This window comes from Myiozetetes cayanensis, unplaced genomic scaffold, assembly GCF_022539395.1.
Source record: "Myiozetetes cayanensis isolate MyiCay16 unplaced genomic scaffold, myiCay2020 scf6-25, whole genome shotgun sequence".
NCBI classification, from domain to species: domain Eukaryota; kingdom Metazoa; phylum Chordata; class Aves; order Passeriformes; family Tyrannidae; genus Myiozetetes; species Myiozetetes cayanensis.
In genome coordinates, this window is record NW_026087853.1 from 27,950,147 (window position 1) to 27,976,075 (window position 25,929).

General features: G+C 35.8%; 1 long non-coding RNA gene across 1 annotated transcript; it reads left to right on the top strand.

The window, feature by feature from the left end:
* The first annotated feature begins 4,529 nt into the window (after positions 1-4,529).
* Positions 4,530-24,041, top strand: LOC126650318 (uncharacterized). Its single transcript, XR_007631408.1, has 3 exons — positions 4,530-4,704; positions 10,773-10,960; positions 23,670-24,041. It is a non-coding gene; the product is annotated as an uncharacterized LOC126650318 (long non-coding RNA).
* The last annotated feature ends 1,888 nt before the right edge of the window (positions 24,042-25,929 follow it).

Here is a 25,929-nt window from a genome sequence, read left to right on the forward strand (position 1 = left end):
AACTGAAAGAGACCATCAGTTGGAGACACAAAATATAACTTTTCACTTCTCTTTGTCAGAAAAATATAGACTTGATCTTTTTCTGAGGATCTTATATTGGGAAGCTGTGTTGTTAGCAAAAGTCCCAAGCTCAGCAGCAGTAGCTGTAAGTAGCAATTTGGACAACAGATTTTCTTTCCATCCCTTGGAAATTTCTTTAAGTAGAGATCTATCTAAGAGCCATTTCTGAACATTGTGCCAGAGCCCAATTAGACAGGCTTCCTAATTTCTCTCTGAAAAATAGTACCAATAACTTCACTACACATTTCATATTTAAGTCACATTCAGCTTCCTCAAATTTCAATGGTGATAAGTGAAATTAATGACCACAAATGGATTTGCTTGACTTGATTGCAAAAGTTGCTAATGTTAGAGCTTGAGAACTTTAATCTCTTATTTCAATGAACATTTAAAAGCATGGAACCTAGTGACTTTTTTGTGCATTGCTTTCAGTACATTGCTAAATATTAAAAAATATTTTTATTGGCTAATAACATGTCTCTGCTATTAAGAAAAGTGACCTAGAGTGGAAATGTTTCTATGTAATATAATAGATTTTCCACAAAGACTTTCTTCAAAAGTCATCACCAAAGGGGTGGTGTTTCTCACACTAGCCTACTTCCAGCATATGAGCAAACCAAACCTGCAGGAAATAAAGCATAAATCTTTTCTGAGTCAATAAACAGGACTAACTGGTGCAGATTAATCGTTTCTTTTAGAGACCTACCCTATGGAAAAAAATAATTGAAATTACATTTTAAATTACTCTAACTTCCTCAAGCTGTTTCCTAATGAGTTAACAAAACTATATTTACAACTTACATCAGGAAAACACTTGATCTGACATCAGCTTCTACATTTGCTTTTAACAGACAAGAATGCAGCAATATTTTAGAAATTAAAATTAAAGTGCTGCAGTTAGACCTCAAAGAAGCATGCTTGTATACTTACACAGTTCTTATAGAATCTGTATTCAGTCTCTCATTTTCATAACATCTATGAACCAAGAGTATTAGCTAAATCAGGATGATATAAGCAGAAGGATAAATATTTTAAGAGACCTCAAAGAAGTCTTTCAAACTTTGATGAAACATTTATCATCCTAATGTGTTCTATTACTTGAAGCTGCTACGGGCCAGTTGTGGCACCAGATTACTCATTTACTAATTTCTTCACATGTGTGATAGCTTGTGATTAGATTTCAGGTGTAGTTATATGTGTAAAATATCATCAACAGCTTCTAGGCCTCATGTCCTGTCAGTATCTGCTAATTCCCTCCGTATCCTTTTTCAGTGTGAAGCAGTAGCTGTAAAGGTGATGGGCAGAATAGAACTGTCCCCAGAGCCCATAATCCATTGCTGGAGGACCTCACTGTAACAAATTTAGTAACAGTTGCAAATTTCTAAGTACTATGTCTTATTTTCCTTTGATCTTCTACTCAGTGTTTTTTTGTTCAATGCTAGACAATTACTCCAGACAATTCAATATTCATGTATCTCATCTCTAACTATGAGCCTTGGAGAAGGATTGATCATGCAGTATAATTCCAATATGATGAAGAAAAGGTTTCCTTGATTGCTTTTTGTGGGTATGTTCTTTGCTTTGTTTAAATTATGCTAATAAACAGGAATTCTGCTAAAGAACAAGACAGATCTTTAATTTCATTATCACCTATTTGCAGATTTGTAGTCTGTCATTAGTCTTCACACAAAAATTTTCTTACAAATTTCACACAATTCTCACACAAAAGACGTTTTTAATAACAGCAATTAATTCATGTATGTGTTTTTAGAAATAAATGTCGAGACAATTTTTATCCCACTCTCTAGAGGAGCACAGATAGGTTAGGTGACTTATTTACTGTCATACAATAGATATGTCCAGTGCTATTTTTTGCAAAATGTTTTCCAATGCCAAGTCCAAAAGAAAGAGGAATCCAGCTACTTTAATTTCTAGACAAATGAATTTTCTCTAGAAATGTAACTACCGTTTCTCTTCTTCACTTCTTATTCTGAAAAAAAAAAAAGTCAACTCTTCCCTTATTGGGAAGGCAGTACCAGATTTTAATAATTTATTCCAAATATAATCTCATTTAGTTTGCATGCAAGCATCAAGCATCATCAAGCAGCATCAAGCAGCAAATAAACCATCATTTTCCTCTGGTACCTCAGATCATCTTCAGTATTTCATGCCAACAGAAAACTTCTTTCTCAAGAATCTCTATATGCTCAGAAACTAAAGTAGAATATACACAAAGCAATTTTCTTTGACTCAGCTTCCTCTTCAAGCAGTTTCTGTACAGCACTGAACATAGTTCTCTAAACTAAAACATTTATTTATTCATGGAGGAGAAATGTATTAAAAGTATGTGCAATAACACCATGAGTGAATTCTCACCATTATATACATATGCATAAAACTAGCTTTCCATTGTCTTTACAAAAGAAATTCTGTATGGAAGGGCAAATTGCAGGATATCAATCTTTGAATCTTCATTTTTAGTTCTTATTAGAGTTTATTAATCAACTTATTTAGTATATCAATAAATACTCTAGGGAAAAAAAATTATGTAGCTCTGTAACAATTTGGAGATTTTTTTCTAATGCTCTGATACATTTGTTCAAAGGTTTTGTAAGGATGGGTGATGAGTCAGATGGTCTCCACAAGTAGAATTCTTAGAAAATTTGAAAACTATGTTCAACTGGTTTTAACATGGTGAGTTAACTTTGGCTAAAGGCCAAACTCCCTCTTGGCTGCTCGCTTCCTCCCCCTACTCAGCAGTATGGGGAGAAAACAAGATAAGAAAGATTGTGACATGAGATAAAACCAGAGACATCACTTACCAATGACTGACTTGGAGAAAATTAATTTCATTTATTGCCCGTTAAAGTAGATTCAGATAATAAGAAACAACTACAAATACTAGAGCACCAGTGTTCTTGTCCTTGCTCAACTTTACACCTTCACTCTGCATAGGAGCTCTGGAAAATTTAAAGCAACTCAGTTCAAAGAAAGAATCCTTCTGTAATGCTAATAACTCATCTTGTGTTTATTGTATATCTTCTGGCAATTTGCTCTCTATCACATGACCATGATAGAATCATAGATTCATAGAATATCCTGAGTTGGAGGGACTCACAGGGAGTATAACTCCTGGCTCCACGCAGGGAAGCTCCAAGAGTCACACCATGTGCCTGAGAGCATTGTCCAAATGCTTCTTGAATGTCATTTCTCTCTTGAGATATCCTGTAAGATACTCAGTACTCTCACCTAAGGAATACTTTTACTTTTTCCCCCATTCCAGGGTGATATTTTTCCCATATTTCAGACCTGATCAAACTTTTTTTAAATTAAACTAAACTTTGAAATTTAAGTGCATAACCATAACTGCAGTCGATGGACACCATTTGCAGCACTGTAACTACAGCAACCAAGATAGCAGAATTATAATCTACAGATAGTATCTGAAATTCTGTATTCATTGTGCTGGTTACCAGGCAATTTTAGAGGTTTTTTCCCAGATATAATAAAGGCAATGTGTTAGCAGAATTGCAATTATGTGATTTGCCTTGACATCTATGTTACCTAGTGGGTTTGGGGTTTTTTTAACTCTCTAGCACTTAACATCTGTGTTACTTTGGCACCTCAGGTTTTATGGAGTAAAAAGTAGGGATCTTGTTCTCCTTAATTTGGTGAAAACCATCAGAGTACAACCCTGTAAAAGGTAAATTAAAAAGGAAAAAATAAACAACCAACAAACCAAGGAGAGAAACCCATCTGGAACCCAAACTGATTTGTAAGCCAATTTATCAGCTTTAGAAAGCTTTAGGAACTGGCAATGCTAGATGTAAGTTTCCACAGTACAGCTGTTTTGTCTTTTCATTTTTCCTTGTTTGTTTCCATGAGAAGTTAAGATTTCATCTGAATTAAGACACGTTACATAGAAAAGAGCACCTCTGAAACTGGAATAGCCATTCAAGACTCTTAAGTGAAAAAATGATGCTGACAGAAGAGAAACTGAGAAGGGTGAATGCTTGATAAGAGGAGTAAGAGACTTACCTCTGGAGCAGTTATTTTTTGAGAAGGTTCAGCAGGTAGCATCAGACAGCAAAGGAAATTGTTTTTTTTTTTCCTAGAATTAGGAAGAAATTGCTATTTCAAAACAGGGTAAATTATGGGTCATATATTTCCTCTGAGTATTACTGTATATTAAAACATATGGTACATACGTAGTTGCAATATATTAATAACATTTAATCAGTTTTGGTTACTTTTATAAGTCTTTTCACCAAAATATCACTGAAAATATATATCAGCATAGAGCAAAAGCACTAGTTAAATTTTACATCAAATTTATTAAAGAGTCAACTAGGTAGTTCAATAAGTACTTTCAGCAAATATAAAACTGGCACAGATACAAAAAAGCATTCCTGACCACCACTAAAAACACACTCCTATTCTCATTCCTCTCATCCCTTATAGCAGCACAAATGACTGGGTATGCTTATACAGTGTACTGTGTGAGATATCTGCACAGAAAAAAATGGAAAGAAGAAGAAAGGAAGGAATCATTTTCTGTCAGATCAGATCCTGCATCCAATTCACTACTTTGACACATGAACAATTTTTGGACACAACTGAGCCTTGAGAGCAGGGAGTACACAGGTAAGGAGCGAGAAGGACTTCTTTAGGTGGAAGTGGTGACCTGTAACTGCTGAAATGGCTGCTGAGAAATTCCCACCTGAAATATGCCAGAATCGGATTGCAGTATAAGCTTACTCTTGTGGTTCAAATATTTTCTAAAATAAGTGACAGATCAAGTTTTTATTAGCAGCATTTATTTGTTGCAGGATTATCTTAGCAAGTTAAATGGGCAAGTTAAATGCTGTAGAGATCAGAATAGGTAAGATACAATAATATTATTTCTGTCTTACAGCTAGGTTTCTGTTATGCTGCAGGTTTCTTTCTTGCACTTTAGCCTGGATTACATGACTCTCATCTATTCAGTGATACTGTAGGATTTAAGATCTTTTTTTTAACCTTCTCAGTTATATGCAGGTTACCTAGCCTAGCCAGCTAATGAACCTAGGCATCTGCTTGCTCATGACACAAAAGGGAAATAAATATCAGTTCAGAATCCAATGCTGTGACTAATGAAATACAGTGAAATTTCTTCAACAGATAGGTATCAAATGAAAACTAATGTTTGCTTTCTAGTAGCTCCTACTGGATTGTTGAGAGGGCAATAATATGATGTTATTTTTTTTACTTATTTCTGGCAGTTGTAGAAGTTAGAACGTATCTTGAGGTCAATTTGCACTCTGTGTAACTGCCAAACAGAGGTCACTGTTTCTATCTAGAGAGAAATAACTTGTCTTTCCTTTTCCTTTCTTCTTTTTTGATAACACAACAGTGCCAGCTCCAACAGCAAAGTACAATTCCTACAGCCCAATGCACAACCTACAAAATTATCTAACTGAAACATTCACTTTTTTCTTCTGCTACTTGAATCTGGCATAAAGCTTCCTTTAGGAAGGGAAATATTTTCCTTCAGACAGCAATTTCATACTGTTAATCATCTCCTTTATTGAGTAAAACCTTGCATGAAGAAATTAAACAAAGTATATTTTGACTCTTCTGTGCCAAAACCTGATTTCAATAAAATATAACATATTACAGATACCTACTGAGATTTTCAGTGGCATTGAAGACACAGAAAGATACTGTTGAACTTCAACATAGCTCGATCTTGTCTTTTGTACTTAAGAACAGAACTGGTAACTAGCTACCTAGTTCCACAGTAAAACGGATTTGGGATCCTTCCTGCTGTCTGCTCTGAAAAGTGAAATACGGTGTGGAACACCACAGCCCAGAAAATATCGTATGAATAAGCAGCACACATCAGAGTTCTCCAAAAGTGGAAAAAATATGCAAAGGAGTATGTCAAGTCTCCTCTGTAGTCTTCTGCCCTCTGCCACAAATAATTATAGGACCATCTGATTTTGTGGGACGTCTCTACTCCCAGCTTAGGATCTATACCTGATCATACAGAGAAAGGTGTTATCTTAGGTCTTCCATACTGAGATGTGGGTCAGTCTGGGCTAGGTGCATAATAGCTCATTCTGCTATATAAGGAATGTTATTTGCTGTGGGGCTTTCTGGAGGTGAAGTACTTCTTTAAGAATGTTTTTTATTAGTGGCAGAAGGACTGATATTTTTTTTGAGATTTTAAAAGAGGATTTCAAATAAAAACTTGGTTTCATTTTCCCATTTTTAAGAAGTCACCCAGGACATACTATTCTACCTTTTTATATAGGCTCTGTTTTAAGACTGTGTTTTAATAAATAAAGCCACTTTTAAAATACTTCAAAATATACAAAATTGCTTACATGCTGTTGGAGCCCCTTTTCACTATCTTTCAGGCTAAGGCTAAAAATAAAAATATCTTCTAACTGAAGTACAAGTCCTCCTCATATAAAACAATGATCACGCATACATTATGAGGAAAAGATGCTCAAAGATGCAGCACGGTCCTTTAAGAAGAGTAGTGAGCTCCTCCCTGTACAGCTTGTTCTCTGATAATGTATGAAGCTGGGAGAGAGAATGGCACCTGCTCCTTCTGTCAGTAGAGCACCATGTTTTACCACTCTCATATAAACAAGATTTCCAATCTATCACAGGAACCACATTTCATACTGTGTAAAATTAAATCCCCAATAATTTCTCATTAATCATAATTTAATAGATTTTTTTGAAAGAAAGAAATAATGATAATTTCATGAAACTGTGTCTGGTTCATGCATGGTTTAGTTCTTCCAGGGCTTAAATGCTTATAATTTTTATGAGCCATTTGATATTTTTATGGGTAGCTGCTGGAATGAGCACTAACACTCTGATACCAGAACAACTAACCCATTCATCCAGATGTTTCCTTGCCACGTAGGGAAGCAACCCTCCACCCCATCCTCCTGAGTGCTGTCATTTGTCCATTTCTCACATCAAATCACAGAATAATTTTGGTTGAAAGGCACCTCCATTAGCATCTGTCTCAAGCCCCTCCTCAAAGCAGGTCTAATTTTACCAGGTTTCTCTAAGCTAAGTGCAATAAGGTCCTGAACACCTTGAAGGCTGGGAATTCTACAGCCTCTGGGGCCAACCTGATTCTCTTGGTAAAAAGGTTTCTTTGTATCTGACTGAAGTTTTTCATGTTCAAGTCTGTGCCTGTGCCCTCTCATTGCATTGCTGCACACCTCCAAGAAGAGTCTGATTGCTTCTTCTCTCCATCATCCTATTAGGGATTTGTAGGCAGCTGTAGGGTCTCTCCAGAGGCTTTCTCTTCTCCAGGCTGAACAAAACCAGTTCATTCCTCCCGGTAGAACCATCTTTCATCCACACAACCACTCTGAAATAAGTAGCGACCTTCTTGTCATATCTTGACAGTTGTGTCCATCCTGCTTGTGCCTTGACACATGAAAAGGTGGTTGAATGCATAGTGGGAAGAATAAATTACATGTATGGCTCTTTGCTAATTCAGCCTTATCTCACAAAAAAGCTAATGGCTTTGAAATTTTTGTATTAAATTTTGCATTTATTTTTGGGTGAGAATAATGAAAATTTGTTCTCCTGGCAGTTAGACAAAAGTAAGTGAAATTGCAGTATTTCTTGAACTGACTAGATTTTTTCCACTTTTTTAAAAGAAAGATGGGGTCAGAAAGAAAAACTTGTGCATATTCTTTAGCTTTGCTGAATTCTAACCATTTGACAAAGGATTTTTTAAAACACAGATAACTTTGGGTTGATCTTACATTGCTAGATGAGCTGCAACTACAGAAAACAAGTCTTGACCTTTTTTAAACAGTAACATTATGAGTGTATAAGAAAAAAGATTTCAAAATAAAGATTTTTGAATGCGCTTGATATTACACTTAAAGAGTGGCATTTCTGTGTTTACAAGGAAGGAAGATTAGTTATAAAACTATTTTTAAAATTGTGCCAACCGCATTTAAATTTATAATGTCTCCTGGAATGAAAGTATAAATATTTATAAATTCATGTTATTAATTTCTGTAGCAAATCAGATTTTATTTAAATATTTCTGAAGTAAAACTATTTCCTTGGGTAATGGAATCCAAATGATTAATTTAAAATGTTCATTTATAATAAATATCTAACACAGGAGTTTGCAAATAGTTTTTTTCCTTTGGTTTTTATCCTTTACTAATACCTATCATAATAAGATGTAAGCTGAAAAAGGTCATTTGTAGTATGACAAAGCTGTTCAACTGTTCATTTAAGGGTGAAATAAACCCTTACATTATATGGAATATTAGAATAATTTTTTGTCTGAACAAATCAAGTTTAATCCCTCGAAGGGGGTTGACACCTTAGACATTAAATATAACGAAAAGAAATATCTTCAGAACCCGATTTAATCTATTAGTCTATTATTGCCTTCCACAAATGTTAATTGCCATGGGACTTGAGAATGGAATGGCACACTGAAACTAATGGCAAATAATTTCTTAAAATGTCCTTTTTATGAACTATTTTAGTCTGTGTAATAGGCGAAATGCTGTGGAAGAAATCTGCAAAGAACTATTAGCAATATTAGCAATTTACAACTTATTAATTACTAAATTACTACTTAATGGCTGTTAGAAGTTAGCTAATAATATATTCATCATTGTTCATGAAAGATGATATGGAAGTCCACATAAATGAAAACTGTTTGCATCCACTGAAAAGGAGTTGATATGACATCAAAGGATAAAAAACAATTGGTTTCAGCATCTTTCTAGTTCACAGACCAGTGATGCATACATTATATATTATTGCCAAATTTAATAATACAAAGAAGCAGTTTTAGACAGTAGCCAAATTTTTCAAAATTTCTGTTTTAGGCCCCTTTCTCTTCTGTATAACAAAGAGACTGAGGAAACAGGCTTAAAAATGAAACTCTACAGACAACACTTTCAGGAGGTGGTGGTATTAAACTAAAAAAATAAGTGGCTACATGTACATACATACATTTTCCCAAAAAAAAAGAGGAAAATAAATGAAAGTACATAATGAAAAGATCATCTAGTGTTGGGGAAAAAACAAAAACACAACATGCTGAGAATTACTTTTTTTTCTGTTATACTTGGAATTTTTTTTTTTCTGGGCAGGAGGGGCTGTTTCTGGTCCATTTTCCTAAGGAAAAAACTTGTTTCCTACGTAAAGTAATTTTAATAGGAATATTTCTCTTTCTCAATTTGAAGTGAAAAAAGCTTCAATTTTACAGTCAAGTCTCAGCAGATCATGACATTCCTTTTTTTCTTTTTTTTTTTTTTTTTTAACAAAACCACCCAACATGTGTGGTTTACCACATGGTAGTTCAAAAGGTGGCACTCTTCCCCCTGTTGAGTTTAAACGCTTGTGTCATGTACAGGGACAGGAATAGCTGACATTTAATGAAGCTGTATTAATTCCTTCCCCATCCAGTAGTGTATATATCAAGAAAATGGGAAAATAAAATATATGTTAACGATTTGCTTGTTACTTACTGATATGAGTCAAATAATAACCTATTACATTTCCAATTACTCCTCTTACCTGCCTCTCTGTGCTTATAGTATGTAAATCACCTCTGTTCACATTATGGAATTACAGACTGACTACAGAATTTCATTATGAATTTTTTTTTAATTAATTGTTTTTGTCGTGGTCAGACATTTGTTATATCATAGAACCAACCAGGCTGGAAAAGACCTCCGAAATCACCAAGTCCAACCCTTGATCCAACACTGCCATGGTTACTAGAGCATGGCACTAAGTGCCACATCCAGTCTCATCTTAAAAATGATCCATGATGTACATTCTGCCCACAAATATACACTAAATACAGTAAAGAGTAGCCCCTAATTGCCTCTTAGCTAACCCAGGTAAACTATTCTGCTACAGCTTTCTCTAATAACTAATAGAATATTTACAATTTTCAGACAGGAAAGTTAATCCACTTTCTAGCTGTAACGCATTAACTGAAAAACTGTAAAACAACAGATGTCAGTGCAGATTGGATTTATTTTTCCAATATGCTTTCAAATGAATGAATGTGAAACTGTTAATACTTGTTGTATCTCAGAGAGTTGGTTGTATTTACATGGTTTTAATGTCTGTTTTTTTTGATGTTAGAACTGCAGTCACATATGTGGGAGGTAACTGATGTTTTGCAGTTTCCCAAAAGAGTCTAGCTGCTATAAGCTTGTCATTTAGGATGACAGCTATCTTTTCTTTCCTATTTATTTTGTGATTTCATAAATCAGATAATTTTTTTTCACAGTTTAATACTGAATGCAGTATTCCTCCTCACAGTAGAGCTCAATAGTCAGATAAATGTTCCAACAATGCTATATAGGCAAACGAAAAAGGGTATCCGTTTCCAGGAAGACAGACTTTCTAGTCTCCTAAAGCACTCTTTCTTATATTGTTGTTGAATCTGTACAGAGACATCTTCTTCTTGATGCAGAATAAATACATAATATATTCATTCATGGTTCATTACTTGTAGGTGTCTTGAGAAAGTGATAAAATGAGATCCACAAACAAACCAATCTGAAGAGGTTATGGCCAGGAAAAATAACATTTTAAAGAGTAATGTCCTATTACTCTGAATCTACATTCTTGGATGCTGTGGAGTCTGGTATACTTACATTAATGACAAAGACTTTTTTCTTTTCGCTTCTGTGTTATAGCATCAATACAGTTATGGGAGAATGAGTGAGCTGGTCTGTGGCTTTTCTTCTGCATCATCCACATTGTCAGCTTAAGTCTGTCTGCAGAGCCCTCATTAAAAAGGGGAGTGGAGGGAATGAACAGCTTGCTTTTTTCAAATTCCAGATGGAGTTTGTGAATCTGACAGGTGAAGAAGAGAAATGAGTGGGTAAGAAAAATTTTCATGCTTTTGAAATTACAAAAATCTGCTTAGAAAGTCTTGAGAAAATTAATATTGGATAAAATAGGGTTGTATATTACACCTTTTCTGAGTATAACAGGCTTTGAGGGGTTAATCATTCAAAAATGCTTGTGACTGACACCTAGATAATTTTCAACTGGAAATATATCAAATGAATACCAGCTGAGATCCTTGTCCATGAAGAGATTACTTTGCATAAGGACTTGTGCTATTAGGTGTTTTATCTGCACATAATTTTCCGGTCTCCTCCATGTATGAAATATTTTTCTGCTATAGAAATATGAATCTTACATATCTTACAGCCTACTTGCTTGTTCTTAAAATTCAATTATCTAATGTGTTTTCAGGCATAAAATAACTTTATAAGGTCCATACAGAATGCACTTTTTGCTTTTCTTCACGTAAATTTTTAAGATTTTGCACAACTTAATATGCTGGGTTCCTTTGTGTGCTTGCAAGCATAAGCCTGCAATTTTCCAGACATGGGTATTAAACTACACTCACAGATGTCCAAGTAGGTAGCTATGTAGCTTCAGGTCAATACTTATCTGCTTGCTTGCTTCATATCTGTGCTGCTTACTTGAAATGAATCAGACTTAAATAAATACAACAGTTAGTATTCCTTTTGCACATTTGCAGATATTGGAGGCAGTGGAAAAAAACAGTTTGAAAGCTTAAAAGCTAAGGTTTATACTACAAGCCACTCAATTTCTATATTTCCCCTACATATCCGAAAAGCAAAAGGTATGGAAAGAGCATGGAAAAAACAACTAGCATGTCATTATGAAATGTCTGAGACTGAGAACCAAATTTCCTTTATCAGTTTGTGAAAAAGTATGTGGATTGGTCTCTGCAAATCCAAGCTAAGCTGCTATGCAAAACTACTGCCAGCAGCATGTACAGATGAGATATACAGAAGCATCTGGGGCTGTGTGGAGCAGGTTTGTGAAGCAGTTGCAGAGCTCTGAAATAAAATGTTGCTGCCTGATAGGCTATTGTTAGAAGACAAACTGTATTACATATGTGGTTCTTTCCAGTCCTATTTGGGAACCATGGAAGAGAAATCCCCGACCATGATGATTTAATCATGTCTGGATTTAATTTTAATTTACTTTATTTAATTAAATTAATTTTCTAGGCAGTCTGATGTGTTCCCTGTATATTTCTATAGACATACATACACTATATCTACAATATAAAACATCATAGATATATCAAAACATGATAGATATACTATATGCACAAATGTATATACTTCCAGATGATATTGTATCATGATAGAGCCTTTTACCTGGCTTGTAAGCTCCTCCAGAGCACAGTAGCTAAAATAAATGCTAGGTAAAATAAGTAGCTGTATGTCACTGTGTTGAGCTTTACAGTACTTTAGAGTGTTTGAAGATTCACACTACAATAACTCATAGAAAGTCTTTCCTATCACTTGTGATTCAGACTCTGGGCTTCATAAGAATTGGCATACAAAAAATATTTTAATTTCATGGAAAGGAAATGAAATATGATTATCTCAAAAGTAAGTAATTTAATCCTGCACAATAACATGTGCCTTTACAGAATTACTTACAGATATTAAGAAAGAAAACTTAATTTCTGTTAGCCCCACACTTTTTCATTACACCATTAAAATGAAATTTAAAAAGTAAATCTAATTTCCTTTTCAAATTTTTGTGATTTTTCCAGTTTTGTATACCATTAGCCTTGGAATAATTTATTAGTTTTGCATTTTCTTATTGTGAGTTTTCTTATTATGTGCTTCACTCGGCTTTTCATGTGGGAACTGAAAATTGAAATATAAGGAATGTTCCACAGGGTCAGTGCAAACATCTGTCTAATCCTTGCAGTGGCTGAAAGCGCAGGCAGAAGAGTAGCATGAAAACCAGGGCATTTGTATGACCCTTTCTCTTTTGGATTCTAGAAGATCAGTGAAGCTGCAAGTTTAAAAGTATAATTTTATGTTTAACAGATATAAATGGAACCATCTTCCAAAAGTTATCTTCTCATATTTTCCTATAGTATATGAAAAAGATTTGTGTTTATTTTTTACTTATAGTGCATTACTCTTAAGCCTGTTTATAAGAGACTGAATATCAAGATGACTGTTCTTTTTCCTAAAAGAACAACCCTAGAAGCAGTGAATCTATCAGATGATGTCAGAGCACCTAGAAAAAACTGATACGTAAAAAGCTATTTCTATAGTCTGAAATGGGTTCTTATCAGGGCTTCAAAATCTGGATATAAATTTCTTCTGACCATAGAAGGCCTGCTTCTGGGTCAGGGAAGAGTAAGTGTTCTCAAGAAGTATGAGATTTATGATTTTGCTCTCAGTAGAGTGTAAACTGCTAAAGGCTGCATGCCTGCAACTTGCATTCAACAAAAAACTCTGGCTCCTTTGTATTCACAGAGGGATATCAAACTCCTACAAATACTCTGGGGAAAAAATATATATATATATGCTGGGAAAGTAAAGGTTCTGTTTCTGTCACAAGAAAATATTACACTGATGTTTTTAGAAACTGTGGAAGGATATTTTTGACCTGCTATGCTGTGTTGTACACCGTAAATTCTTCAGATTTTTGTTACAAAATGTTATTTGTGCTTTAGTTGGATTTAGAAAGAAATACTACCTTTTAGGCTAGTATTTCACACCTCTACTGTCTGCAAAGTATACAAAGGGAAAAGGATTGTTTACTGGTCGACTCAAGGAATTCTAATTTCTCTTCCCATTTTCTATCTTTATGCCTTAATCTAAGCTCCTTAGGAAACAGCCATACTATCTGTTCTCACAGAGGCTCTAAGCAGAGACTTATTAGCAACATGCTTCTGAATTCTTCAGATTAATATATGACTGAAATACAAAGTACCCTTACTGATTATAGAAATTACCGCTTATACAGCCAGGATAAAGCATTTTTCATAGACAAGCTGGAATCAAATGCTACTGCATTTGTATCCAGAGTGTGTATTAAAGTTAGGTAGTAAGAACTACCAGAATTTCATTAATTTTGTTTCCAACGAAAAAAAACATGCAGTCTAAAAATACACCTAAAATATTACTTGGGCAGCCTCTAGGAGTGCTCGGCTTTGAATTAGTCACCACGTACTGTGAGATAATTATAGCACTTAGCAAAGTGAGAGTGAGGAATTGTGGTTCTTGTTCCTGAAGCAGAGATAATTGCTGTGAACAGACTCTCCACCCATGCCATTCTATAAACACTCAGTTTGGGAGAGTGGAGAAGAGATTGCTTAGCTTATTTCTGCAAATAGTCTGGAGTATTAAGAGGAAATCTGTTTTAGTGAAATCAATGATAATTTTGCCATCTTCTTCAAAAGCTATGTCTTATTCTACCAAAGTTTCAGAGGTTTAAATACGGTTATTAGTCTATCTCCTTAGTGTTAGTAGTATCCCTCTGACAATACCTGCTTTCTGCAGAAATATCCCCAAAGGCTTATGACTTACTCATGACCCTCCCCTCTCTTTCCATTTCCACCCCAGATGTCCTTACATGCATCAGAAAAGACACAAGAACTGAATGAAAAGCAGTCCACTCCTTTCTGAGGCAAACCCCAGTTTCTGGTATCTAACAACTGACTGATGTGCACGTGCCTTTTTTGTTCCCTCAAGCTATGAACGCCTCCATCATATGTCTACTGTTCCCACAGATATCTTGATCAACCACCATACTTTCTCTCCAGCTTTCACCAAAACCTGAACTGTACAGCAGCAATCTGCTCTATGCAGAGACTGCAGATAAAAAATACATCCAAGGACCCTAATGTTTGATGAAGATGTTGCATAGGCTGGTGTCAGAATGTGTTCTAGACAACTTCCTATTGTTTCTCTGTTCCCTTGCCAATCCCACAAGCCTTTTCATGCTTCTCTCAAAATCTCTCTTCTCTCTTTCTCACTTCCAAAATGGCTAAGACACATCTCCAAATTTGGCAACAAATTCTTCAAGGAAGAACTCACCCATATTTTTTTTCCAAAAGCAGAACAGTGTGTTGGGGACATGTTGAGAGAACTACTTCAGCAATGTCTCTCATGGCTTCTCCCCACTGTTTGACTGCAGTGGGACTCTTGCCATATGGAGAGGGATGTCACATGTAGAAGAAAATCTGGGTAGTATGGAAGTATGAAAAATGCATAACAGTTGAAAAATTCCCAAGTAGTAAGTCATCCATGTGATGAGAAAGCTGGCCTAAGAAAGGGAAGCATGCAAAGTATTTCTGTTTCAGGTATGGACACTGATTTCAGATATTCATGCTAATTTCCAATATGGTAAGAGAGTCAGCAAGGAACTTGGGGAGATCTTACTGTTTATTCTCACTAGACACAACAAATTAGCAGATTTTCTTAGAGCAAGAATAAAAAAAGCAGGCCTTTCCCATTCGCCTATACACTTCTCAGTCTTTCCTACTTCTCTAATGGAATATCTAGCATAAGCATCCTCTCTCCTTCAGAAACCTGAATCTTCAGTGTGAAGTTCAGATACTTAAAAGACCAGCATCTAAACTTCCTCACTGTAAATAAAAATACACCTCGATTGCTCCCTATCATCATCTAAGGCAACACAAGAAATATATTCAAAGTATGACCACATACTGAAATTACTTTTGTGTCAGACACAATAGCCTGTGAAGACGTTGTAAAAATACAGTTCTGATTCAAAATGTTTTTCATTATCTGAGTATGGAATTTTAGCTTATTGTTTTGTGATCTTAGTATAATGTAAAGTAATCTATTGTTAGACTTGTCTACCAATGAAAACTGAGTCTAAGTTTCTGTATCATCCTTCATTTGATCAGATAAACAGTGTGTTTTATTTGCATGTTTCTACATTTCCAGAAAAAAAAGCAAAACACAGACTTAGTACTCTTGTATGTACATTAAACAAACCATATTTTTAATATTGGAAATTATTTCATATATGATGTAATGTGAAGAAGTATTTTTTCACCCCAGTCAGCAAAATTGAGTTCTAATGGAATTACTCCTCAGATGAGAATCAAATGCCTGCAATGTGGCATCTAAGGAAGCAGAAGTATAATTTTAATCATGATTTTTATATGCTTTTTAAAATGAAAATCACATTACATAATAATTTTTATTCTGTATGTACAATTTTTATTCCTAAGTGAACTGTCAAAAACCAAAATGTCAGTTCCCAACCGTTAAAAACATGACTTCTTTGTTTCTATTTTAAGTTGTTTCTCCTTGAAATGACATTGCTAAAAATATATTTTTGGGAGTAATTTTCAGTTCTTTTCAGTGTTATGTGTTTCTTCTGTGGGGTTTTTACCTAAAAATAACTACCTACCTTGAAGTCTTCACACTCTTCACTCTGTATTTTTTAAAATATTTTGTGCACACTATGAAGTGACACTATATTTTTAAGGAAATACACCTATCATCCTTTGTTGCTATAGCCTGTCTGCGAAGTTCTGTAAATAAAAATTACATAAAAATCAATAGGTTGGGATTTTTTTCTTATTTCTTCTATTGATTGTCCAAAAGCACTGACATCAATATCTGTATCACTCATGTAAAGGACTTCCATAATTTTAACTTAAGAGAGCATGCTTGTTCTAATACTTAATATCTAATAAGTCAATTCAATATAGACTTTTTCCAGCTTGCTTTCAATTTTCAACAATTAGTTGATCGGTTTTGATTTTTGCAAAATCTAATTACAGTCTCAAAGCTGTAGGGACATCTTGGGGTTTTTTAACCAATCCTTATGTATTGAAAATCTTCTTATCACCACAATCTGAATAAATATTAAATGAAGACTTCTTTTTATTATAGATTTATAGCAAAATTTACTGACTTAACTAACATCTTGAGCATAGAAAGCCCAATAAATATTGAGCGATTTTAATGTTTCTTTGCTTTGGACTGTCAGGATGAGTAGTTCTTCAAGAGCGTTCCTTCAAGAAAGCTTGGCAGTATATAAAAAACACCATAACATTTGGGTTAAACTAGTTAGTTTTTGAGGAGTAAGTGATACCTCTCTTCTGGGTGCTGATTGGTGAAGAGCTGAGAATTAAAAAGAACAGACGCTACAGGTAGCATCAGATACAACTGGGAAAAGAAAACACAAGAGAGGATCCTTCTATATCCATCACTCACAGAGATTACGGGCAAGAGCTTTTGAACAAGGAATATCACCTCCTGGATTACTATGTGTATCAGGGATTGTTGATATTTTTTGGTCTGTGTTTGGCCCAGCCACCTGCAAAAGTTTTGTTCTTTACCTGCCAAGTTTACTGATAAACAGGAGCTTCGTCCTTGGAGAGACAGTTTCTTGTATAAACTATTTTAATTAGTGTTCTGTGATTGACTCATTGTCTGTAGAGGACATTTGAAGGAGAAACTGAAGAGGAGAGGATGAAGTAAAGCCCCCAGACCCAAAGAGATAAGACCCCTTGAGTGAAACAGCGCAGGTTAGAGGGGAATCCCCAAGTTCTCCTGCACGCGCTGAAGGGATGCACTCACATAAGAGGGGGAGGGACCGAAGGCCTCTGGCTGGGCGGTGCTGCCACACCAGCCCAGGGAGGCGTCTCGGGCTAATTGGATAAAAATGTAGGTGGCTCCTTGCTCAGGGCTCTCAAGCTTCACATGAAGGACAACGTTGCCTTCTGCAGGGACGCCCGCGATCTTGTGAGTCTGCTGACCCTTCGAGGATGAAGCCTCTGCTATGGGGAATTCTGGTTATTCTGGGGTTGGTAAGACAACCTCATAAAACACACCTGGGTGAGTGGGGGTTTCACTGAGGGCTTAGTTCACTCTTCTCCTTTCCTGTCTCTCGGGTTCCCATTTAGTTGACCACTTTTGTAATAAATATTGGGTTTATTGTTGAGCTCTCAGCAGTGTCTTGGTTTTCAATCTCGACATCCTTCGAACTCACCCCGTTACATTACGTCAGATGATAAGAAACAGTGGGCTGATTCCAGAAATGTCAGCTGTCTACCTTATCAGTTAATGGGTGAACTCAGCACAGATTTTTGTGCATGGGTATTGACTCATTCCTCTAGAAGCTGTCCCTTCACTGATGACCCAACGACACTGCTCAGCCAGTATCGTCCTCAGCGTCCAGACACTACCTGGTGTTGGTGTCTGAATGTTTATGAGAGAGACACTGGGCAGCCAGATGCATCAGCTTCACTGCCAGCTCTGCTCCCAGCCTACCACTCTGCTATTTTTGGAGAGCTCGAAGGTGTTCAGTGGCTGCACAGCTACATTCCCAAAGTCCAGCTGCTCTCAGGTTGCAGACCAGAAAGTCTCTAAAGAGCACACAAATAACTGGGTTGAAATGTAATGGTGCCTTGATAGTGATGTGGTTCTTTATCAGGGGCTATTTTTGCAGGGCTGAGCTAAGAAACAGGAGAGCCTAGGAAGTAGCTGCCAAAAACCTCCTCAATGTGCCATGCAGATAAGCAGAGGAAAAACACCAGGCAATCTGGAATAGCTCCTGCATGCTCACAGATATAAATGCCACAGTATGTGCTTTCTGCATTCATACCTGGTCCTATTCAAATCTGCACCACTTGGTGATCTGAGGGCATAGGGATCCCTTTTAAATGAACATGGATGTGTGGTCCCAGGTACTAAAACAATCCTTTCTCTCTGAAACACTTTTCCCTAGTTTAATTTAGCTTTCTGTTACATTAAGCACTCGTTCTAGCTATAGTTTGCTGACTCAGAGTTCTCAGTATTAACACCTGAGAACAAAATCACAAATCAGTATTTTGAAATAAAATGTTCTGAAAACATTTCTATAGAGAAATCTGTGAAGTTTTCAATTTACTTAATTTAAACTGTCTTAACCTCTTAAAGGACACAGTGTAGTTATCTGTATGTCATTCTATGTATTACTGCAGTGTAATGTGCTTCTTGGAGACAAGGCTTTATCATTATAAGTACTTGCATCTGCACTGTTGCACAGAAGAATATTAAACACATCCAGATAAAAGACAGCAGTTGAAAAGCAAAGATACGGTTTACAGACTGTAAGCAGTAGGAGAGTTTTGGGGTTTTTTTTTTTTTAAACCCTGTATATATACATGAAAAAGGCAGCTGAAAAAAAAATGTTTTTTCCAGTCGTAGACAGAATTTTTTACCACTACACAAGGAAAGTATTCATTTTAATGAAAGGAAAATGGATAAAAATAAATTTGAGACGAATACGAGATGAATACAAGTTTAAACAAGAAGTAACTTCATTGAAATTAGGCAGCTACAAGAACCGAGCAAAGTCAGAGTGCACATTTCAGAGTAGGGCCAGCACACCCTTCAGAATATTTATCATTAACATGGATCATGCAATGGAAAAACTCAAGGTAGCTGCAGTAATATTCTCACTCACAGAACACTAATTTCAAAAGCTAGTGTTTGGATATTAACAAGTGTATCATTTAATGGTTTTCCTTAAATATCCTTTTCATTTTAGGCATTTTTGCCTGACTACTTTCTTCTACTTCCCCATTTAGGGAATCAAGTCTTAAGAGACAGGAGTTGCATAACTTGAATATTTTCTTGCTTTTATTTTCTATCTTAAAAAAGTTTACTTTTAGACACAAAAGCAAACAAATACAACAAATAACCAACACTTTTTTCACTTAGACAAGATGGTGTCAATGAAAGCTCATTTTAGTGCTGTTTATTTAGACACTAAAGTGCCCATAAAGGAGAGAACTTATGCTAACTGTTTGCCAGTGATATGCAGATTAAAAATAGCATGGTAGTGAAACAAAACACATGACGACAATGTGCCAGGTGACAACTAAATGGCCTAGAAATGGAATAGAAATGAATTCTATGTACAGTCATTTTTTTATCGGATGCTCTCATTTTCTACACAGATTTTCTTTTCTTAGTTATCATCTACTATAGTAGGACCCAAATGTAGAACAGTTAACAGAATCCAGTGTTAGCTGCAAGTTAGAGATAGGCTACTAAATCTGGAGTTGGTGTTTGAGGATGTGGGAGGGATTGTTTTATTGGAAACAAATTCTAGATTTTATCCATTAACTGTATTCATCATTTCTTTTAATTAACAAGAGAATTTGTGAAAAAATACTAAAGAAAAGGCAGTTCTAATATTTTTTATATCATTAATTTAAATATCTCACAGGAAACATTTCTGCTAACACAACTCAGTGTGCTTTGAGAACAGAATTTATTCAAGAGATTGATTGGTTTTCATATAATCTCTTTTCTTTCATAGACAGAGAATGTTTTACTAGGTTTTTTTCCTCCTTTAGTTTGCAGAAAGTAAAAGTTACGGACAAGAAACAATATAGAATCCCATTTGCATAACAAAGTCTTTCCTGTTTCAAACCTAACAGTCGCATCACAATCATGCCCCCTCTTTTAAAAATTACTTCTAATTTTACATTTTTTTCTCATGTATATTAATTTATGGATTTAAAATGGTTCTTCAGGTCTGAGATGGAGTTTCTGGTATCTTCGGGCTTCACTTCTTCACTTGAAAATCTAGAGTAGACTTCATAGACTGTTATGCGTGCCATTTGTCAAAAGTTGGAATAACTCTGCTTATTGATTTAGAATGTTGAATTTAAACTGTCATTACCTGTGGATTTTCACTAAAAACACTCTTTACATCTTCAAAGATATCTATGATTACCCTGGGGCATATGTTATCCACAGCTCTCATCCAGGGCTCTACTTATACCAGCACTTATATCTGTTATTCTCACAACTAGGAAGTACAGAGTACTGTTGTATTTCTGAGTAGTAATCAGATATGAAGTGTGAGATACTTCTTTTCAGTTACAGTGGGTTCTAAAATATGGATTCCTTTGTTATAGCCAATCTCTAAAGATTTCTGTTTGCAGCCTTGACTCTCTCATAGGACTTTAAACTGAATGTAAGATTCTGGCTAACGATTTTCTTTTTGAATTGGAATTTAGAGTGTGTGTATATGTATGTGTATGTATATATATGTGTACGTTTATATATATGTGTATATTAGCTATTAATCCAGACAGTTGTACACACAAGCAAAAACATTCAGCTAGCTTTCAGAGCCAACTGAAAGGCAAGGTCATTTGAACTTAATTTTATCATTTGCATATAAAAAAATAAAAATCAGATTGAGGAGCCTTTGAAAATTTTGCATCTTTATAAACAAGTGCGAAAACATCATATATTGATAAAAAGACTACAGTTTTCAAAAATTTATTTTCGATTCCTCCTCCTTTACATAGTGTATCTTCAGTTATCTCTGTGTATGGTCTTTAAAACTACTGCTCATTATCATCAAGTTGTTTCAAAAATAATATTAATATAAGGAAAATATATTTAATGTACATTTTATATTTCAAATATAAAACTACACAATGGTTTAGACCTTAAACAAAATTAGGGTCCATAATCACTGTAATAATAAAAAATAAACTGAATGGTTTTCTGGAAGAATAAACTTTCTCAAATCAATCAGTTTTTCCTTTTTTTTTTTTTTTTTTTTTTTTTTATTCACAGCTGCAAGTTGAATAGAAAAATAAACTTGTTTCTAAGAAAAGAACTTATTTGTATTATCTAGTGAGGGACATGATTTAGGAAAGAATACTATAGAGCCAATAAAACATTATGCAAGTGCTTTGTACAGGCATCACAGTAAATTATCCAGTGCTGTTTGCTTTTTCTCCCCTTTATCATGAACGGCATTTTTCAAATAATTGCTGCAAACTTTCTAATTACTCTTGACACTAAAGCAAATAATTCTCCATTGCAAAAATTTTTAAATTAACTGTCATGAAATCATGTTTCTAACCTTTCTAAACTCCTTGAATGTCATACTCAGACCTATGATGTTCAACACTAGTCTTCACATTGCCATGATACTAACAATGAAGTGATGATAACCAGTAAGGCATGGTGTGCAAATCATATATAATTCTACGTTGCATTCCCCATAGCATATTACAAATCACAGTAGAATTTCTGTGGTCAGGTCATATACTTTGCTAGGCCAGGCAGCATGTGTTGTCGCTCCCTTGATAATCACTAACACTTTGCATAGATTTTATCTGCTATTCAAAAGAAACATGTAATTATTGACTAGGCCAACCAGATCTTATAAAATGATAGGGACTTCCAAGTCCTATAAGCATACACTAATCAAACCCCTTTAAAGCTTCCACCGCTGCCTAACCCACTGTATATATTTTAAAAAAAATTAAGAAGATATCACAAACATTTCCAAGATCTCTGAGGCTCACTTGTGCCCCCACCTCCCCTCCTCAGCCTTCCTGTGTCTCTGCAAGCTTTCTGAGATATCACTGGTCAATGAAGATCATTCCTTATCTCATTCTTACATAGTTATTTTTAAACTGGTCCATGCATGTTCTGTGACAAGCTCCAGTACCTTCATTGTAGGAAGTAGGACAGTTCTAATCTATCCCAGTAATCAGGGATTTTCCACACATAGATACAAACATATATCTATTTATGTCTCCACATAACTTGATGTTATCTTAATTAGCTTTGAATTAAGGGCTATTTCTTTTGGACAGTGCTCATACATAATGAAACACTTTAATTTTCAATTGGCAGGCTTAGAGGAGGCCTGAGTTTGCAGTTAGAGATACTGCTTTTAATGTAAACAGGAAATGAATAAACGTCAGAAGATATCATTGAAGAAACAGAGTGAACAGAAAAATTATGGGGAAGTATTATTTAGCTTTTTGTGGTGCTTCATTTTGTCTGTTTTAAAGAAAGATAAAGCCATCTTTCGATCGTAGAACAGTATCCTTCTCATACTAGACTTTTATTGATATTTTGAAGTATTGAAAATTTCTGCTCTTGTTTTAAGGTGTTGTAAGATGAGAGGTCCACAATGAAATACCTGCTTTGCTTTACGTTTCCTACAGATCCTGCTGTGGAATATGCCATATCCACTCTGTTTTCTATCAGGTGTTTTTTTTCTCAGTCTGGCTTGCTTTCCAGGCTCAACCCATTTGGTTGTTTTTCAACCGCATAGAAGGAATATTTTCAAGAAGGTATTTGGAGTGGAGGAGGAGGTGGGGAGAGGTGTCTTTTCATGTGGGAAAGGAAAAGCCCCAAAGATAAGAGAGAAGGAATGCCTCCTCTGCTGCCTGCCAATACTTTCTGCTGAAAGAAGTGCAGTATTCTTGAATGCTCCCTTCATGGGTAAGAAAGGGGTAGAAGCAATTTGTTAAATTGACCTTACTATCACCAAAACGTCTCTATCTATAAATATAGACATCAGTTTTGCAATGCATAGATACATAATGCTTTTCTTGCAAACATTAGTAAATCATATTAGTTCTGTGGAACAGCTTGTACCAAATTTCTTTTTGTTAAGCAACACTTGCTAATATTGAGAACTTCCAGAAGAAAATAGAACTCAGAAAGGGTGATGGGAAGTATACTTTTATGTTAAAAATTTATTAGTACTTTTTACAAAAATACACATGCAAATCTGTCCATTTACCTTCGTACATATGGATGCATTCTTTCATTATTTGAAAAAGCAATACAGTTTATTTCACTCTAAAGCAAAAAGAAAAATCAGAGTTATGGTTCTTCAGATGACACACTGGGGACGTGATGTATTTCTGTAGTATACATGCATTTCTCACAGATGAGTAGTTTCTACTTTTACCTATGTTGGACAAGGTCTTACCCTGCCTGCCATCAGCTCTCCACAGAGCCCACCTTGTCGGAGGTGGACCAACAGGAGCCTACAGAGAATGGAGAGAGATGCAGAAAAGCTGCAAGGAAGCCTCAGAGGAAGAACAACTGCAGCTGTGAGGGGCTGCCTGAGACCCAGCCACAGAACGCAGCCTCACAAACCACTGTGGAATTCCCCTGTTTGTACCCCAGACCACTCCTTCCCTTACTCCCTAGCTCCCAACTCTCCCTATATGGCTGGACATATCCCTTGTGGCCAATCCCTCCATTTCCCTTATCACTGACCCTTAGGATTTGATGTTCCTATCAAGAATCCCTCCTTTGTTCCAGACTCTTCTATACTCCTCTGTATATAAACTGACATCTTGTTTCAATAAATGCCATTTTGTGGGTCACCACTGTGTGCCTGTCTCCTATACAAAGTGTGCCCAAGGGTCTGTTCTCGGGGGATTAGAACCCCCCCGCGACACCACCTTTTTGACTCTTCAAGACTGGCTGCTTTCCCACCAGCCAACAGCAACACTGGTTGCTCTAGAGACTGCCCCCACCACCCAACCAGTCCCCTGACTCCCCTTACTTTTAATCACAGACTTGGATTGGCCATGAGGGGTTTTGTGATCTGAGGGCTAGAATAATTAGCTAGAGGAGCAGTGTATGCAGGTGACATCAGAACACAGTTTTGGCTCCTATAGCACTGCAGACTGAGAAGTCCAAAAGCACAGGACACAGTATCCCTCTCTATACTTTGCATAGTGCAGCTTTCTTACAAGTCATTATCTCTGCCTTGCAAGTGTGAAGCACTTAAATTGCTTAATGACTTTAGCTATGCACTAAGCATGAATGTCAGGCTTGCCATTAGCCTTGCACATTCAGCTTATTCTACATATCTTCATATATTATGTTCAAAAATTATTCCCTATATAATACTTCATGTATCCTGCACTATTAGTGCTATGAGGGACTGTAGACATCCAGCTCATTAATCCCTTATCAAGTTGTTTATCAGTGATGTTCTGGTGGTTTCACTGCACAACTGTAACAGTCATATTTCCTGCTCTCCAGGCCTGCATGACATTTCTTAAGCCTAAAATTTGAGGTCACATTTCTCAGAAGCAGTTTATTATCTAAATGTAATTTTAAGTATCTTGCACACAAGCCATTTTCCTAGCCTTTTGTGTTCCTGGAGGAAACAATAAGTTTTGCTTTTGAATACTCAGAGTCTTAAACCCAGATAACCACCAGTATCTCTATTTGACCTCTATTCCGGTGGAATTGATGGCAAGTGAACCTCTCTGAATCTGGACCTCCCTCCTGATGCCACCTTACAGGACATACAGGCAAACTCAGTTTGTTTCTCAGGTCTCAGTAGTGCAAACACTATGGTTCTCAGAGATGTGCTTTGGTGTAATTATTTAAAATGGTTTAAGACAATATCACTTCACTGGTTTATGCTCTGCCTCCTGGCCAGAGATTGCTGCAAGGAACGTTTAGGTTAGAGGTGAGGTTTGTTTGTACTGAGATAATAGACTATGAATTGGAGCAGGATAGAAACAAACACATGTCCTGTTCTACTATGAAGATGGTGAAGAAGTGTGGCATACTGCTGTGGGCATTAATCTTTCAAATGTATTCAACTAACTGGACCCCTTAGGCACTCAAATACTTTTACATGGTTGACTGACAGATCTTTTTTGTGTTGTCTAGGGCTATTTCCATGTGTAAACCCACTTGCTTTCCTAGACCCATTTGGCATGAAGGCTGAAGTCTGCTGGACAGTTTTGATGTGCTAAATCTGTCTAACTAATAAATTTATCCAGTAGTAGCAGGAGAACAATGGCCAAGAACAAGCAGGCCACTCAGCCTGACAAGCCCAAGGACATTAAAGAAGATGACATTTACAGGAACACTACATGTCATTAGAAATGACAGGCTATATGCTTAAATACAAACCCAAGCCCACCAATCCAACTTAGCATTTCTAGTAGCAACGATCTAGTTACCAAAATTAAATACTATCAGTTCAAAAGATGATGGAAGCAAAAATAAGACACATTTGAAAGGTTTGAGTAGCTGCAAAAATAAAAGCTGGACTTCAATCTCTTATCTAAAACACATTGCCTATGTATTACATACATTGTGAGAACCTACCAGGGGAAAAAAAACCCAAAAATGCAAAACAAGAGAAAAAACAAATTAACAAAAACAAAACACCCAAAAAAACCCAAACCCCAAAGCCCACCAAAAC